We start from the raw sequence: 18,631 nt of genomic DNA on the forward strand, positions 1-18,631 counted from the left end.
TGCACTGCGTTTGCTGGCCTGAGAATCGATGTGTGTAGAATTGAGAATTTCATGTTCTACTCGATCAGATCGTCTGTTGATGAATGTGAAAGAGAAAGTGTTTCGGCCTAAAGAAACTTGTGAGACAGTTTATCCACTTTAGATTTGAGGATCGACGTGGCGTTACATTAGCACAGCTTCTGAACGTTAAGTTAGTCGTTTTCTTTGCTCTGGAACAGCTTTGGCGTAATAGTTTTGCAGTATTTTCTATGATGGTCATGTAACGGTCGTGATGACGTCACGCTCGAGCGTCAGCGCGCTCCAGTTTCCACCGCCGTCCTTTCCTCTCAGGATTGTGTCATCGCCGTGTTGCTTTATGGTCGCATTTACAGCTGCGAAGAGACTCAGGCTGTATTCTCTTTTGTTGTTTTCTTTTTAATTTAAGTTGTTTTGCCATTTCTTTTTTCGCTAATTTGTCCGCAGCAAAGATTCTAACGCTTCGTCAATGCGAGTGTAAAATCAGTTCAGTAAGCAGATTTACACTGACAAGCATAACGACGCACTGGGGTTAGTTAGAGGTCTGTCTGTTGTCCAGAAGGTGGCAGTCTGATCACATGTGCTCGAGAACAGCCAGTAAACAGATGGTGGGCGGAGTTTGTTAACCCGGATCTACACAACTGAACCTGCAGCACAGCATTCAAACAGTTCGTACATTATCTGAAAGAAAAACAAAATGTAGATTATTTGTAGTGTATAGAAGGGGCTACGTTTACTGACACCTCACAACTTTCTAAACCCTGATTGAGAATGATCCAGTAATGCTATTTCCCACATGAAAAAATACTATAGTAATTTATAGTAAATACTATAGTGTTTTTGAACCATACTATAGTAAATTGTAGTATACTGTATATATTGTAGTATTTACAACGCTTTGTTAATGAATGTTACAGCATACTGTTGTATTAACTATAGTGAACTGATAAACTGGAATAAATACTAGTTTTTACTACAGTAAACTAGTGTATTGTAGTATAATATACTCTATAGTTGTAGAAAATGTATTACAGTATTGGGTAAAGTAATTTATTTTTATTACTATAGTTGTTATATTACCACAGCAACTATAGAATTACCACAACAAATTAATTCAAGTACTTTACTATAGCATGGTTCAAAAACACTATAGTATTTACTATAAATTACTATAGTATTTTTTCATGTTGTGTTTTTGTGGAGCTGCTGTGGACAATTCATCAGTCTTCATCATTTCTTTATTGGATTACCGAAAGGCCTAACTATAATAATGACTTCTTAAATAAATGAATACACTGGCATGAAGCACCGACTGACTCCACAGATCTGACCGCGGACAGACGGGTCTACAGATGAGCGCTCAGTTATGCCGCTATTATTGACCGGTCAGAGTCATGTGTGTTTACTGGACATTAATGACTTGTTATTGAAAGTTAAGTTTGTTTTCTAGCATGTGTTCAGCAGATGGCGCTGTATGCGCTTTTTAACAGAATATCCACCATGTGATGTTTTCGTAATCTCAGCTAATCAACATATCTAAGTATGTCAGTTGGCATTGAAATATCAGCATCTGAACTATGTTGTTTACTCTGTGATGTTGCCATGGTGAGAAACACAAACACATTCACATGCAAACCAGTGCCTCTTTACAGGCCTGACCAGTAAACGATAATTGCTCTAATTAAATACGTTGACGACCTAGAAGAACCTGTAAGCATTTTTGTAATGCATTAGATTATATCACAGAACTTTCATCACTGCTCAAAAACTGTCACTGTAACTATGAGGAAGTTATTTTCCACAGAGGAATGAGCAGAAGCAACGCCGGATCAATTAGCTGCAGATTCCATTTCAGTGTAATTGATGTCCTTTGTGGTAACTGAAAGCTGTCCTAATGATCCGTAAATGTTCCGTAACAACATCAGCAGGTTTTCCCTGTGGGTGTCAAAGGTGACCTGACCGCCCCAGACCGAGCTCTCTACAGACAATGTGAGGAAATAAACTGAACATGCAGTGTGTGAGGGAGTAGCAGAAGAAACGCATCGAGTGTTTGGCCTGAATTCCAGTCAGTATTTGTGGCTGAGCTTTAATGTGAAGGTCATTTTTTTCTCCTTCAGCACTGCACACGATTAAAGCAAACAACTGTGAACTATCATCAGACATCAGTCATGATGAGATAAAGCCTGCAGATGGCTGGTATGACCGATATTATGTCAGTCATAAAACTCGTTTCAAAGCTGTCTGTACCACATTTCCATCCATCACTCTTTACATTGTACGAACTGGCGTTTCAGGCAGCACAAGTTTCAGATCAATCAGTCTATTTTAGTGCAACAACAGAAGAGATTATGGTCAGAAATAAGTGTTTCATGAGATGAGAGAGCACAGATTGACTGAGCTCAGATTGCACAATCACGATGACCGACGTCTGTGGAGCCGCTGCCACTACCGCTGCACACTTCCACATGCGGCGGCTCTGTGTGACTGAACACATGTGATGGTGTGGAATTCACAGGCCTGCAGCTTCCTCTTGGAAACTAACGCCATTTCCCAGATTAATTCAGGCTCAAGACTGAGAAACTGATGATCCAGGTACTCTCGTTTGACCTCAGGGTTCGTGTCTTTATTGTTATTGTTTTATGATAGACAGGTGTCACAGACGACCAATCAGACAGCAGTGAGATATGTTAGGCATGTCATCCAGGGAAGCTGGGTAAATTCCACTTGCAGTGAGGGATTTCTTGTAAATGCCTGCGTTTCCCCTCAACGGCGACTCCGCCTGGTCACGCTGCAGTATTACTGCTGGAGATAAAGTCACGTGATTTACAAGAAATCCAAGCAGCCTCTGCCTAGGATTCTGCAATGAGCCGACAGTTGAGAGCAACGTCCTGAGGCATGCATGTGGGTTACCGGGCGGACGTCTGATGACTTACATGTCATGTGCAGCTCTGAGACGCTCATGTTCACTGCAGCTTAAAGCTGGATCATGTACACTGAAATAATCAACGTAATTGTTTTACAAGACGAGGTTGAGACCACATCAAATATAGGATTTAAGCCTGGTAATTAACAAAAACTTGGGGGTTTTAAATAATTTTATATATGTTTTTCTATTTAAAAAATTAACTAATTAATCACACACTTTTGGTAAGTAACATTAAACAGTTAAAAAGTTTTCAATATATTTCTATATTATAATAATTTCACATTGTATCTCAAAAATAATGTAGATAACACAAAGACGGTATATTTCAAATATGTGATTAATGTCATGTGTTTATGATCTCATGAATCACTGATTCCAGTCCTGATACTGTCGTCTCTCGTACATTAATTGTTTTCTTAATTTTAGCCAATAATTATAGCCGTTGAACATTACAGTATAATTGAAAGCTGTCAATTGTGACATTTAATAGTCTTTGAAAAATATCAACTTTTAATTTAACTGAACTTAAAACAACCTTCACATAAACCCATTATAATTAATATCATTTAGCTGTGCCTTTATTATATCAGGGTTTTTCTACTGGCCGGTTCAGATTTTTACTGGCCCCACAAAAAAAAAAAAAAAAAAAATATATATATATATATATATATGTATTTTATTTATTTTCTGTAACCTTGTAAACAGATTTTCAGGTAGGAAATATATATATAAATAAAGTGATCAAATGTAAAACCCAGCACAGTCTTCTGTATAAATAAATTATACATTTAATATAGATTATCCTTATTAAAGTTACAGAAGTTATTCAGTCAGTGTCTTTTATTGTTTGATTAACATTAACAGTTCATGAAACCCTAAACTAAATTTTCTGAGATTTTAACAGAGTTATGTGTGTTGTTGACCATCATGTTACCATCCATTAGATTCAATTGTAGGAGATAACTAGATCATTGTAAAAATCTTCCAGGTTTAAGTTAGTCTTCATGTCAGCTTCACGGGACGTGATGTTTTTTTGTACCCAAGTACATCGATGACTCATCAGTGGCTCATAATTATTCATGAGACGATGTGTCCTTATCCAATGAGAATACACCCCGCTTAATTATTCACGACAGCATGCTTTGATCTCCTGACAGGTGTGTGATATAGGCAGTAATGGTTCAAAAATTAGTGTTTGTTTTTGCTTTGTAAGAGTTTCTGCGTCGCGTAAGTTCTCTTCAAACGATCCTGAGTCTTTGACACAAACACGATTCATCCACACTGTGAGTGTAACCTGTCTTTACAGCCCTTTAACCGATCATACGCCGCAAAATAAGCCTCAAATGTTATTAATGATGCAACAGCGTGTTCATATATATTTTCAATGCAGAGCACAAATGTGAACGTCTGAGCATTTGTGCATTAAATTATAGCTGTCACAGGATATGAATGTATTTGTGTAATTCACGGTGAGCTTACAAAAGCATGTATAATATGTTTATTGTGTTGTGTGTAATGATACATTGCAGTGTACGTTTGTGGGAAGTTTTTATGCTTTTAACTCATCGAGAGTGAAATAAATCCATCTGAATCAGAAGCCGTTGCTGTGTCGTCGCTCTCCCTCCACTCCACATCTCGCCGCGCTCGCTTCTGTGGCGTTTACAAACCCGTGACACAACAAGGTTTATTAGGCTGCTGTCACTTTAAGACCTGATGCACATGACGCACATTTCTCACAACTATTGCTGTTCATTTACAGTTTTCTTCAATTGCTAACATACTTTTGTCCAATCTGTAGTCACATTTTCAAAACTCTAAACACATTTAGCACAACATCCATACCGTTAACACAATTCATGTTGTTTTCACACAAAATGCAGTCAATTAACACGTTTCTAAAAGGCTTAAATTTTCTTTTCATACAAGCTTACCCCATACCAAAATCATGGATCTTTCTCATCTTAGATGAAGGAGGAGAGGAATAGTTGGATCAGGACGGGATGAGAAGAGTAATGGGAAAGGAGGAATGTGTGCTGGATTGTGCATCTCTATGGTTTTCCCTCTTACACATGTGGAGCTTATTTCTGCCATGAATATAAAATAAAAAAGGCATTTTTTTTCTCCCAATTCCTAGTTTATATGTGAGACAAAAAGTCACAATTACCTTTTACATTAAAAAAAATTCTGTGGCAGAAAAAAAGCTTCCATAATAACCAAAGGTCACGTATGCTGGATTTGTTGTTGATCAACGGCAGCAATTTCATGTTTTCATTCCAGTAAAAGCTTAATGTAATTCTTTTACTACAACGATTCCACTACCACTGCTCTCTCTATATGCAGAATATGTTGTCTGTGTAGGGCACTAACTACCAAGGGCACACCATCAACACCACACACTCCTCCAGATAGAGATTTCAACAGAGAGGACACTGAAGTCCCTGAGCAATTCTGTTTCTTCTTCTTCTTTTCTACTGTACATTACTGTACAGTACAGACTCGTTCACTTTTAGACTGTATGTTGCCAAGAATACACACATTCAACAATCAACCAGAAATGTAGAAAGGGTTACATGTGAGCATTACTGCAGTAACAGGAAACTGAATTATAAAAACAATGGATTCATATTTTCTGCAGGTAGAACTGAAACATGACAGTAATGTAGTTTTCATAATGCCATCAACTAATATTTTGACAGTCATTTCGCTCTGATTGACTTTATGTTCATGTTGGATAGAAAATAGTGCTAGTGTTTGACAGAACGACTCGATTTTGAATCAGGTTTGCTGTGTTTTGATAGAGTTAGTATATGTACAGTATAACAAAATATGGTTTTGGGCAGAAAATTAACTATTTGGCTAATTGTGTGATGTAGGAGTGTTGTGTGTCGAGTCACCTTTATTTATATAGCGCTTTTTACAATGCAGATTGTGTCAAAGCAGCTTCACAGTCATAACAGGAACATAATTTTGGCTGCACAGCAGCTCTTAAAGAAAATGGTGTCATTGTCCAGCTTAAGTAAATTCAGTATTGATTCATTCCTTTGTAAAAATCATTAGTTAGTAATTTAGTTCATTTATCTGACCGTCAGCTCTGGAGAAACAGTGATGTCATCGTCCAGCTCAGCTCTCATACAGCGGTGTCGATGCAGATCAAAACACTGCTGAATATCAAGTGTCTCCAACCAGAGATGGCCACAAATACATCAAAAAGTATTTAGTTACAAATTACAAACACACTGCTGTGTTACAGTTTTTACAATTGCTTAAACACAATTTTAAAAACAAGGCTCATTTTGTCACACGTTCATTCGTTCTGATTCTGTTTGATTCATTTACACACTGCTGTGCTCAATCTTAAACATTTTTATACTTTTCTAATGATATAGTCTGGGTTTGATTTTTTCAGAGATATTGTTAGAGTAAAGTACATGAATATATTGACAAAAAAACAAACAAACAAACAAACAAAAAAAACACACAAGACCAGTACTGCACATTGATAAAATATTTATTTCTCACCACATTGTAAAACCATTCAATACATCCATGACTTTCCAAAGGTTACATTTTGCACTGAAAATACAACATATTCTAAATACAATATATTACAGGAACAAAAGCATTTGTGGAGAAAAAAACAAAAGCATGATTTTAAATGAAAAAAAAAGAAAAAACACCTAAGCATCATCTCTGGCCTAGCTGGATCTGGTCATAGCAGGTGATGTCCTCTTCTCAAGACAGCGAGGGAAGAATCTTCTTGAATGGCGAATCCATTATTTCACAGACCCTGCATCAGTTAGGTCATATAGGGATATCCTGACACAGGGCTGGAGATTGTAAACCTTCCATGCCAAAAAAACAAACAAAAAACCCCTCCTCAATGGGTGGAAGGAAGGGACAGTATGGTGGGAGGTGTTGGAGTGAAAATTGTGGACGCTAATGAAACCAGTTTTAGACCAGAGCAGGTGGAAATTTACATTGTCCAATATGACAATGTGTCTCATCTGCTCTGCATCCAGTTGGTCTTCTGCTTTTGTGTAGTCTGTCTAAAATGTGAATATGTGGGCCGTGTTGTACCTGACGGCCATGTTTGATCAGTTGGTTTATAGGGGTGGAATTTTGGAAAGCAGTATCTTGAAATAGCAAAGAAGTGACATTATGTTAGATTTCTGTGTCAAATGTAGAGAAGTGTGTTTAGTGCTGTGCAAAACAACGTGTGTAGTGTTTTGCAAAAAGTGTGAAGCTGAGAATGAGCTTATAGTTGTGCAGATCTGGGCTGAGGTTTTGCTCCTTGAGTGTAGAGTTTTAGTAACTGTGTGTTATTTTTAATTTTAGTGCGTAAGCAATCGAGAAAAACTGTAAGAGTTTGAAAACGTTCTTTAAGTATTGGTAAACGCTTGTTAGCAGTTTTGAAAACTGTAAGAATTTTTTAACTCATTTAAGACTTGCTTATGAAGATTCTCACCAAAACAGGCATTTTGATATAATTTGGTGTCCTTCTGCCCATTCAAGCATGAAAGAGAACTCAATGTGGCCGGCGTGTGAGGTGTGTGTGTGTGTGTGTGTGTGTGTGTGTGTGTGTGTGAGTGTCACACAGACAGGAGATTCACAGATTGAGTTCTCTGTGTGTCACACTTGAATGGTTTAAAAGCATTGGCATGAATAAGAGCGTGATTATATAATACCAGCTAAAGGATGACAGAAAAAAATGAATGCTGCATTAATTGTGTTAAATATTTTTAAAGTGTTACAGTTTTGTTTCTTACAATTTCTCAATACTTGGGTCACTTTCTTAAAACTCTTCACACAGTTCTCCTAACCAACTCCAGCTTCACAGCAGTGAATTTCACATTCAGAATGCACTAAAATACCAAAACACGTCATTCATGACTCAGATCAGATCAATCTTTCAGAACACTATTAAAGGTTTCATCCAACAGACACACTTTATCACTCGTAAAACAATGACCTAAAAACACTAACAACAGGAGCATTATACAACGATTTCTTCTGTAAAATATCATTAGAAAACAAGAATGACACTCAGTACAGTTTGTTACACGATCCATGTTTACATTACAGTACAAAATTATTCCTATAAGTTTCCACTTTTAAATAGATGGTGATGAAACTGAAAGACTAACACTTGTGAATGTTTTCAACTACATCTAATAGTTTTGATAGTGTTTCATTCTTTAGATTCAGAATATATTTCAGTATGAAATTACTGCAGAAATGTAGCAGATACTGTCTTATTCAGTGTTGTGTTATGTTAGCTTTTGAACTGAAGATTAACGGTTTTGAAAAGAGTATGTAAACGTACAGATTTGCATATAGTACATAAAGTTTTGGAGGTGTTTAAGTGTCTAAGTGAGAAAAGAATTTGTGAAAATGAAAGATGTCGTCATCGAATGCATTTTGTGCCAAAGCAGTGATGAATGATCCTCAGTCGAGCTCGTATCGACTGACGTTGATCACTGTGAAGAGTGTAGAAAAAGAGAACTATTGAGAAATGTGTCAGCGATTGTAAAAAACTATAAACTAAAAAAATGAATAACAAAATTAACACGTTAATTTTTTAAAAATGCAAATGTATGCAAGTTAGCCCAAAAGCTAGTTTTCATTTAGTTATACAGTTAAACAACATGTTATAGAAAAATACAGAATAACATACAATATACAAAAACATACAAATAATATAAAAAAGACAAAGTACTGTTATGGGTTAAATAATAATAATAAAAAGAAGCAACATCGATGTTCACATTGTTGATTATGAAGAAGACATTTCTTAAAAGTTTTCCTTAAATTAGTTAAACGATGTGCATTCTCTAACTGATTGTGGACAGAATTACTGATGTGATGCTGTGAATGAAAAACAGCTTGACTAAAGTTTCCTGTGAGGAATTATAAAGTCAGAGGAGGTGGAGCTAAACCACACATAATCTTATGAACTTATTATAACTTATTGAGATTTTCTCAGCTGAGCAAGTTATACTTATTTAAAACGTAACAATGGTGAAAACTAAATTGTTTTGGAATGTGTATTAGAGCAGCTGGTCAAACAATACGTGAAATGAGAAGGAATCATAGAGTGAAAATATATCTTTGCAGCCTCGTTTGTTAAAGAGTTTCTAATAAACCTAACATTTACCAAATTAAATTTGACCTTTTTGCAAACCTTTTTATGTGGGTTTTAAAACCAAGACAGGAGTCCAAATGAACCCTGGGTATTTACAACCTGAATCTACTTGTCATCTCTGCTGAAATGAAAATATCCTGACTTTTATCAACACTTTATCCTTTAGAAAAGAACATACAGACTGTTTTTGGCACATTTAATGTCAGATAACACTGATTGAGGATGTGACTTTTACCATAACATCTGTCAACTTGTTTACGACCTCTTCTGCATTTTTACCATGTGTGAAAATGACTGTATCGTCGGCATACATTAGGATATTACATTGTGTAAATCATTAATATACATGCTAAAAAGAATTGGGCCCAATATAGAGCCCTGTGGAACACCAGTTGATAGACACAATGACTTAGTTAAAAGTTAGTTAAATTTAAAAACTCTATTGAAATTAAAATTGAGTAATTTATGCAAAAGGATGTTATGACTGACAGTGTCAAACGCTTTCTGTAAATCAAGAAATACAGCCTCTACCACTCCTTAGCCTTTTCTGTAAAGTAGCATTTAACAGTTTCTGTCGAGTGATTTTCCCTAAATCTAAATTGCATCGGATGCAATTGAAAAGAACTATTATTAAGATGATCAATAATTTGTTTAGCGAACCAGTTTTTTAAAAACCTAATGAGCCTGTAAGTCAAAAGAGGGTTAGCCCTTTAAATATAGGAGGCGCAACCACAGGCTCCACAGAGTTCGTGAATCTCCCGTGGCCCAATGAAATAATAATAATGTGCATTAATACATTAACTATTGAAGAATTGATCTCTGTCAGCAAATGTGTGTCCATGCCATAGATATCCTTAGCACTTGAAGACTTAAGAGCTGTAAGTACGTTTTCAACCTCTCACTGGTTATACATTCATAACATAGTTGTGCTGCTTTTTTCTTTCTATTTTTTCTCAAATGACAAAAAACAAACAAAAAAAACAAAACAAACAAACAAACAAACAAACAACAAAAGTAATGAAAACACTGAAACAGTACCAGAGATTGCTGCTTAAGTTCAGTTCCTACTTTCTTTCATTTGATTTCACAAACTTTATAGAGTCCTTGATTCATAATACACACAAATGAAGTATTAAATCTCAACAAATGAGAAAGAAGAAGAAAAAACACAACAAAAATCCAACAAGCGATTATCTCGTTCAGTGTAGGCCTATGCATGTGTAGTGTGTGTGCGTGTGTGTGTGTGTGTGTGTGTGTGATGACTGTGTGAAGCAGGCTGCGTTGTGGCCACACGACTGAACAGGTTTGGAGATTTGGCGTGTTTTTCTGCTGCTTCGTTCCCTTTTACCCCCACATGAGCTGGCATGAATATTACCCTCACCCTTTTCTGATGTAACGTATGTAACTCTTGCAGAATTTCCTCTACTAAATCTAGTGTCTGACTGCTGTGCTTCAGTGCACACAAGAGCCGAACTGGAGTCTGAACATACTCACACATCCTTTAATCCTGCCTCGCTTATCCATCTTAATGCCATCTTTACTGCAATTAACTAAAATACTGATAACTTATTTGAGATCCTTACCTTTCTGGATATTTTTGGAAGGACAAACGCTACCCCTACTGGTTCACTGTCTGGATTTTTTTGATGCGTCTGTATATACTTGTGTTTTATGTCCATACTTTAACCACAGGTATTCCCTTACCTGGATTTCCTCGCGTTCACTCTTACCTTCTTTTTGTCTGTGTTCCAGCATCCTTAAATCAGCTGAAGGCTGTGGAAAAATCCACAAAGGAATATACTATGATTCCATAGTCCATTACTGATCTGATTAAAGCAACAATATGTACATTTTCGTCGCTAGAGGTCGCTTATTCAAAATAAAGGCGTAGCTTGATGACACCTTGATTTCGCGGAATCATGGGAGGTGTTGTCTTTTGGTGTTTCCATGGTTTCTACAAAATAAAACCGGAAATCGAGGGTAACGTGTATGACGGTTCCTGATTAAAATTGCTTAGTTATCTGGATTTAAACATTCTTGGAAACATCTGGGATAATGTAAGTATACAAGTCAACAAAATATATAACATTGTTCTAGCGATTTCTAGATATTTTAATCCAAAATCTTACATGTTGTGCCTTTAATGTTATCCAGGCTCCCAGACTTGTGCAGACACGCATCTCATTATATTCAGCTCTCTTTTACTCTTATCTTCCGTCTTCTCAATATGCCCTTTCCATGTGAGTCTGCTGTCTAACCAGATTCCAAGGAATCTTATTTTGGATACTCATTCTAGATTGTGATTATACAACTTTAATTTAATTTCATCGTCTATTCTTTTATTAGTGAAAAAGTCTACCTGAGTGTTTTCCTCTGAGAATGATCATTCCTCAACTTCTTTTAATGCACAACATACTTTATACTCCCTCCTCAGTACCACAGAGCTCCATCATCTGCAAACAAAGATCTGCAAATATTTTTATCCACCCTCGTAAATCCTGATAATAAAAAGCAATGGACCAATGACAGTCCCCTGAGGAGTGCCAGTCTCTATCCTGGTGATATACACTCTCCCACACTCACCTTAATTGATCCTTCTTCCCGAAATTCTTTAATCCAATTATACATTCTCCCTCCTATCCCAATGTTTTTAAATTTGAGCAGCAAGCCTTCTCTCAATCACACCATATCACACGCATTTTCAATGTCAAAGAACACTGCCGCCACACTCTCTTTATGAAACAACAGCATACTACCGGGTCCATCGTTCCTCGTCCCCCCTAAATCTGCTCTGATTCAGTGAAAACTTCTTTTCTTTTAGCAATTAAAACATTAATCTGTCTGTAATCATTTTTTCCATTATTTTACATACATGGAAAGTAAGTGCTATTGGTCTATAGTTTGTTGGAATACTATGATCCTTCCCTGGCTTCCTTATGGGAATAACTATTGCCTCTTTCCAGCTCTTAGTTAAAACCCCAAACCAATCCAACACCCAATGCCTTTTCACTCAGATGACTGATCTAACTACAGCTCACTCCGTCTGTCCAGGTGCAGATTCTCTCACACTGTCCAGAACTTCCCTTCTGTCTTTTACTGACAGACTTCTTTTTAACATGTCTTCCCTTAATCTCTTCCTCTCTTAACACAAGTTTCTATTGAGACAGACACATTTTCTTGCATCTATTATTTCTTCAACTACCTGTCCATTTATATCCACTACTGTCCACCCCAAAGAGTACTGAGTGCATTAAAATCTCCACACCAGATAACTCTCTCATCATCTTGTCCTTCATTAAATCCTAATCTCTTGCATGAGTTATAAAAATGTATTATAACATACTTCTTCCCTTGGTCCCATATTTCAACTACCACATACCCAACTGTTTCCTGCTTTATCTTTTATTTGACTTATGTGATCTTTGAACTCCAACCCATTAGCCAAAAGACTCCTTGCATTCCACTGCAGTATTAAAGGATTAGTTCACTTCAGAATTAATATGTCCTGATAATTTACTCTCCTCCATGTCATCCAAGATGTTTATGTGTTTCTTTCTTCAGTTAAAAAGAAATGAAGGTTTTTGAGGAAAACATTCCAGGATTTTTCTCCATATAGTGGACTTCACTGGGGTTCAACGGGTTGAAGGTCCAAATGTCAGTTTCAGTGCAGCTTCAAAGAGCTCTACATGATCCCAGACGAGGAATAAGAGTCTTATCTAGAGAAACCATCGGCCATTTTCTAAAAAAAAAAAAATATATACTTTTTAACCACAAATGCTCGTCTTGCACTGCTCTCTGATGCTCCACGCATGACGTAATCACGTTAGAAAGGTCACGCGTGATGTAGGCAGAAGTACCGATCCAGTGTCTACAAAGCGAACGTCAAAGACTAAGTCAAAAACGAAAAACAAAGATGTTGGAGGAGAAAATGAGATGGAGTTTTTCGCCCTACCGCGGTACTTTCACCTATGTCACGCATGACCTTTCCAATGTAATTACATAATTTGTTATGAATTTTTCTGTAAAGGTTTGGCTAGCTATTTCTAAATCAGAATTAGATAATAAATCTTCCTAGTTCATTTTTTTTTTAAGTTACTTTTTTTGCTTTTTTTTGTAAATCGTTTGATAGTTAATTTTCTGGATTTGGGCACCAAATATGGTGAAAAGTGCAAATCTTTGGACACCACTGTGTGTGTGTGTGTGTGTGTGTGTGTGTGTGTGTGCGTAGACTAGAAATTTGTGGTCGGTAAGATTTTGTTTGAAAATGCAGTAAAAACAGTAATATTGTGAAGTAAGGGTAATGTAAAATAGCTGTTTTAGGCTTATGGTTTATTCTCAGGCCTTACAGATGTCACCAGGGAAGTAGAAACATGTTTTTGACCTGCTATCAGCAGCTTTGCATATTATCGGCCCGAGGTCCTGCCGTTCAGTGCTGGAGTCAATTGGTCTTGTGTTTGGACAGCTCTCGTTCAGCAAAGAGAAGGACCTCAATGTTCACAACAGCAGAGAGAACAATCACTCATATAACATAACTTATGTAGGTCATGCCTGTGATTGTTAGGCTGTTATGCAGTCGTGTCAGTAGTACAATATGCATCTCTTGACCTGATTCAGTGATTCACACGCGATTCAAAGTCCTCGACTGTGACCGGGAGGAGTTAAAAGTTAACAGCCGTGCCTTTAGTCTGACTGAGATCGAGACAGACCACACTGTTTGCTGGCATAACAGACTGACATGTGGTGAAGTTAAATACAACGTCCCTGTAACGCTTGAGCTAAACTTCCCTTTTTCACGCAGAAATGCTTCTGTGAAATTCTGTATTGATAGCATAAACTACCTTGTAAATGGGCAAAATGCAGGTCTGTTGTAGAGTATAATATATCACTTAAACAAGCACTTCTTCACACTGAGTTGTTGTTTATGATCTCATTAGACCGTGATCCGCAGGAGTCGAGTGTCCATCCGTCCGTCTGTGTTTAATATACACTTTCTCCTCGCTCACACTTACACAATGTTTACAAGCTCTGACTCTCTTGACCCGCTTGTCTTTGGACTGTGGGATAAACCAGAGAAGAGATGAACTCCATGAGCCTGACGTACGCCTGCATCTCTGCTGTCCTGGGCTTCTGAAGGTCAGCGTCAGAAACTGAGGGTTTCCAGCCTCTCACCTGCCCTGATATAATTATTAATAATCTAAGATTGCAGCCGTGTTACAGTGGATGAACATCAGGAGTGGGACGGCATCTGTTTGAATTTTATTTTGTGAAAAGCGATAGAGAGAAACCACAGCGCTGAGCCCTCAATAAACACCAGAAAAAACATTCCTGAGCCGGATCGCCACTCCTTAAGCTAATGACAGGAAAACAAGCTGCATCTTCTGCATTAACTGCCGCCAGCTCTTCCTTAAACGCCTCGAATGCCATAGTGAAAAATCACACGACAGTGTCGCTCGCAGAATCAGACGTGATACCTAGATATAATATCAGAGTTTTTGCTTGATATGCAACATGTCTTTTTGATAGATTTTGGATGCTTCATCAGGCTTTTTTCAGGTGAACACATTAACTAAACCTAATTTAACTCTTTCCCTGCCAGCGTTTTTTTTCCCAAAATGTTCCTAGCCAGCACCAGCATTTTTGGTCATTTTCACAAAACTTTCATGGCCCCTAGAATATGGTAACACTTTAGAATAACTCACGCTATAAAGCATTAGTTAAGCATTAGTAAACAGTCAATTCATCATTTATAAAGCATTAATAGACATTAATAAGCAGTTTATAAATACACCTATAAATGCTTTGTTCTTGAGTTATAAGCATATCTATAATGTGTTTAATAATTGTATTTTCATGCTTTATTAATGATCAATTTATCATTTCTAAATTAAGTATTACATTATTTACAAACCATTTATTTAGGAGTTGTCAGTGGTTCATAAGATCATTTATAAAGTGTAAGGAAATGATTAATAAACTATTTAAATCTACATTTATGCGTCTTATTATTTAGACATATAGTAATAGTTACTCAGTGTGTTAATAAATGCTTTATTAATACATATTCCTACTGTAATTCATGATTAATTCAGGTAGTTATAAAACATTTAGTAGTTGTCAGTTAACTATTGTTGTGAGCTCATCTAAAGTGAGGACTATTCATGCCTCGTAAAGCTTTATAAAGGAGATTTAAAGGCTCAGTGATCTTCTGCACTGCTGTTCTCTAATGATTTAAAGTTAGTACTGAGGTAGTTTTGACACTGTGAAATATTTTATTACATTATTATTGTTTTATAAAAACATTATTTGTTGTATTTTGGCACTCCTGTAATCCAGTGTTGGCACTGGTAAAATTTTATTCAGCAATGTTTACACTTTACAGAAATTTATTTTTATATCAGATTGCAAAAGCTTAGTTTCATTTTACTGCACAGTTATGTTTTCTGGAGGAGTACAAGGATTTTTATTGTCTGTGAAATTGCAGAGGTTTATTTTTAATTTTATATCAAGTTACCCATCGTAAAGTTTCATTTTTTTCCTTGAAATAAATATTTCTTTGTTCTGTATCCTTTAAATCTTCTTTATAAAAGCTTTACGAGGCATGAATAGTGCTCACTTTAGATGAGCTCACAAAAATAGTTAAATGACCGCTACTAAATGTTTTATAACTACCCTGAATTAATCATGAATTACAGTAGGAATATGTATTAATAAAGCATTTATTAACACACTGAGTAACTATTACTATATGTTTAAATAATAAGATGCATAAATGTACATTTAAATAGTTTGTTAATCATTTACTTACACTTTATAAATGATCTTATGAACCACTGACAACTCCTAATTAACTGGTTTGTAATTAATGTAATTCTTAATTTAGAAATGATAAATTGATCATTAATAAAGTATGAAAATACATTTATTAAACACATTATAGATATGCTTATAGATCTAGAACAAAGCATTTATAGGTGTATTTATAAACTGCTTATTAATGTCTATTAATGCTTTATAAATGATGAACTAACTGTTTACTAATGCTTAACTAATGCTTCATAGCGTGAGTTATTCTAAAGTGTTACTGAATATTTTGCTGTATGAATATCTGAGCATGCAGTATATGAAAAGAAAGTACAGAGCCTCTGCTCAAAGCAAAAAAAAACAAAAAACATTTTAGGCTGGGTCCACCAAAGCATTTTTCCCCAAGGCTACATATTTTTCAATGGAAGCGCTGTATTTTTTAACACAGCAGTAATTTGACGAGGCGGTGAACGTCTGTTTCACGCTGAGTGCTCACCATTTTTTACCGGTCGCCAAGAATGTCCAACTTTGGGTAAAATGCAGCAGCGCTCATCACTGTCACTTTTTACCCAGCCATCAAATCACGGTGCAGGAGAGGCGGGACAAATACCACACTGACCAATCATCACATTCTGCTTGTACAATGATAACAAACAACAAACACATCTCTTCATCCAAAATGAGTGCCAGAGGAAGTGCATTACATTGTCTCGACAGTATTATTTTCAGAAACAAACTATCTGTGAAATCATATACTAGTAACTGTTCCGTTAGGGGTGTAAGAAAATATCGGTACACGTGAATATCGCAATATTATGTTTGCGATACTGTATTGATTCTCAAAAACACTGCATAGAAATTTATTTATTTATTTACATCCAAGATTCATGGCTTTGTGTTCAGTTTAAACCCAACCGCTAGATGGCAGTGTTATCTCAGAACGTAAACTGACGCGGCGAAGCACAAGGTGCGTGCATCACTAGCGTTAGCATTAGCAAACCCAGCTCACAACACGATAGTATTATTCCGCTCCCGCCGCGGCGTACAGAGCTGAAGTGTGGACTCATTTTGGCTTCTACTATAAAGAAACCACTAAGGAGATTGACAAGAAAATCCAAAACTCCGGAAACGCATTGAATCTGAGAGCACACTTAACATCCCGTCGCCATCCGCGCTGCTGAGAGGCGTTTCGATTGAATAATTCTGCACGCTTTCCTCTCAATAACAAAATAAACATAACAAAAATGACAGCGGTGACAGCAGAAAGAAAGCATCTGATGATAGCGATGTGGATATGTTTGCACCAGTTCAACACTTCAGTGAAGATGTCTATTTAAACAGCACTTTCTACAGTAGACTGCTTTAAATCAAGCAGCTTTACAGTATCAAATATAAAAAACAGTCATTCAGTCACGGAATGGACTATGACTTTCTGTTGTTAAATACTTTAGAAACTAAAAACTGCTATACTGTGAACCCTTTAAAACATATAAAGAATCCTGCAGTCACTTTAATATTTTCCCTTTACTTAGATTGCACAAAATAGTGATTAGTGAGATAAATGCAAATGATACTGTCTTGATTAAATAAAATGTTTTCAAATTTTCAAAAGTTTTTTGTCAGGTTTTCGGTATATGTTTATGTGTTCTTTATGACAGTTTTTTTCTAAAATTAGATCCTCTTTCTGAAAAAAAAAGAAGAAATATCGCAATATATCACAATATATCGTATGGTAACCCCTGTATCGTGATATGTATTGTATCGCCAGATTACACAACCCTGCGTTCTGTGGACATTCTGTGTTAGAGCACATATAGCTTCTGAACAAAAAAAAAAAAAGTTTGTCCAATTGATTTGTCCAATGTATCTGAATTTGACAAAATTGAAAACATCTAACCTTTTGGGAGCAAGTAAAACTTAAAAAAAAAAAGAAAAAAAAAAAAAAAAGAAACAAAATACAGCGAGTTGAGGTTTATGTTACAGTGCAGCAGACGTTTCTTTATTCCAGGGGTTGTTGTGAGTCGTAATGAAACCAAGCATGTTCAGGAGCCATTCCTCTTCTGGAGTTGAGTTTCATACCGGTTCTTCAGTCCTGCTGTAATCATAACCGGGCATGTCGGCTGTTGATCCGTTGCCAAGCTAAACAATGGATTCTATAGAATGGAGTAAATGACTTGAACCTGAAAGACTGCTTTAGCTTCCGTGTTTATTATCAAAGCATCAAGCCTTGCAGGAAGAATGAGCAGATGCTCTACACTGTTTATTATTAACTATCATTCGGCACCTTTTAATTCAGTGTGTTTCTTTGTAAGTGTTTGTGAAGTTTACTAGCAATTTATGAGTAAATCCTACCCCCAAACCTTTTCAGTGTATTAATATTAATCATTTGTATTCAACTGCAGTGTCAGTTTTGATCTGATTGGCTCTTGAAAATCAAAGAAAACATGTTTTGGTCATGGTTCCCCACGCTTTGCACTGTGTTTTCATTATAACTAAAGAAATTTCCACACGTTACATAAGCCACGTCTTCATGTAAATAAATCTTTGCATTGCTTTGAGGAACTTGTACACAGATCGCCATGTTATTATTTGTGGATTAAAGAGAGAATCTATATAATATGAAAATGAATATGTATAAAGCAATGATGCTAAAATGAATCTTTGTGTTTTATCATTGGTGTCTGATAATAATAATAATAATAATAATAATAATAATAATCTTTTTTTTTCTTCTAACTATTGTTTGT

At 36.2% G+C, this 18,631-nt stretch overlaps 1 protein-coding gene across 1 annotated transcript in view; it reads left to right on the top strand.

The window, feature by feature from the left end:
* Positions 1–18,631, top strand: part of acsl6 (acyl-CoA synthetase long chain family member 6) — an 87,246-nt gene that overhangs the window by 305 nt on the left and 68,310 nt on the right. The gene's annotated exons all lie outside the window — the stretch shown is intronic.

Source organism: Ctenopharyngodon idella, chromosome 21 (assembly GCF_019924925.1).
Source record: "Ctenopharyngodon idella isolate HZGC_01 chromosome 21, HZGC01, whole genome shotgun sequence".
Classification (NCBI taxonomy): Eukaryota; Metazoa; Chordata; class Actinopteri; order Cypriniformes; family Xenocyprididae; genus Ctenopharyngodon; species Ctenopharyngodon idella.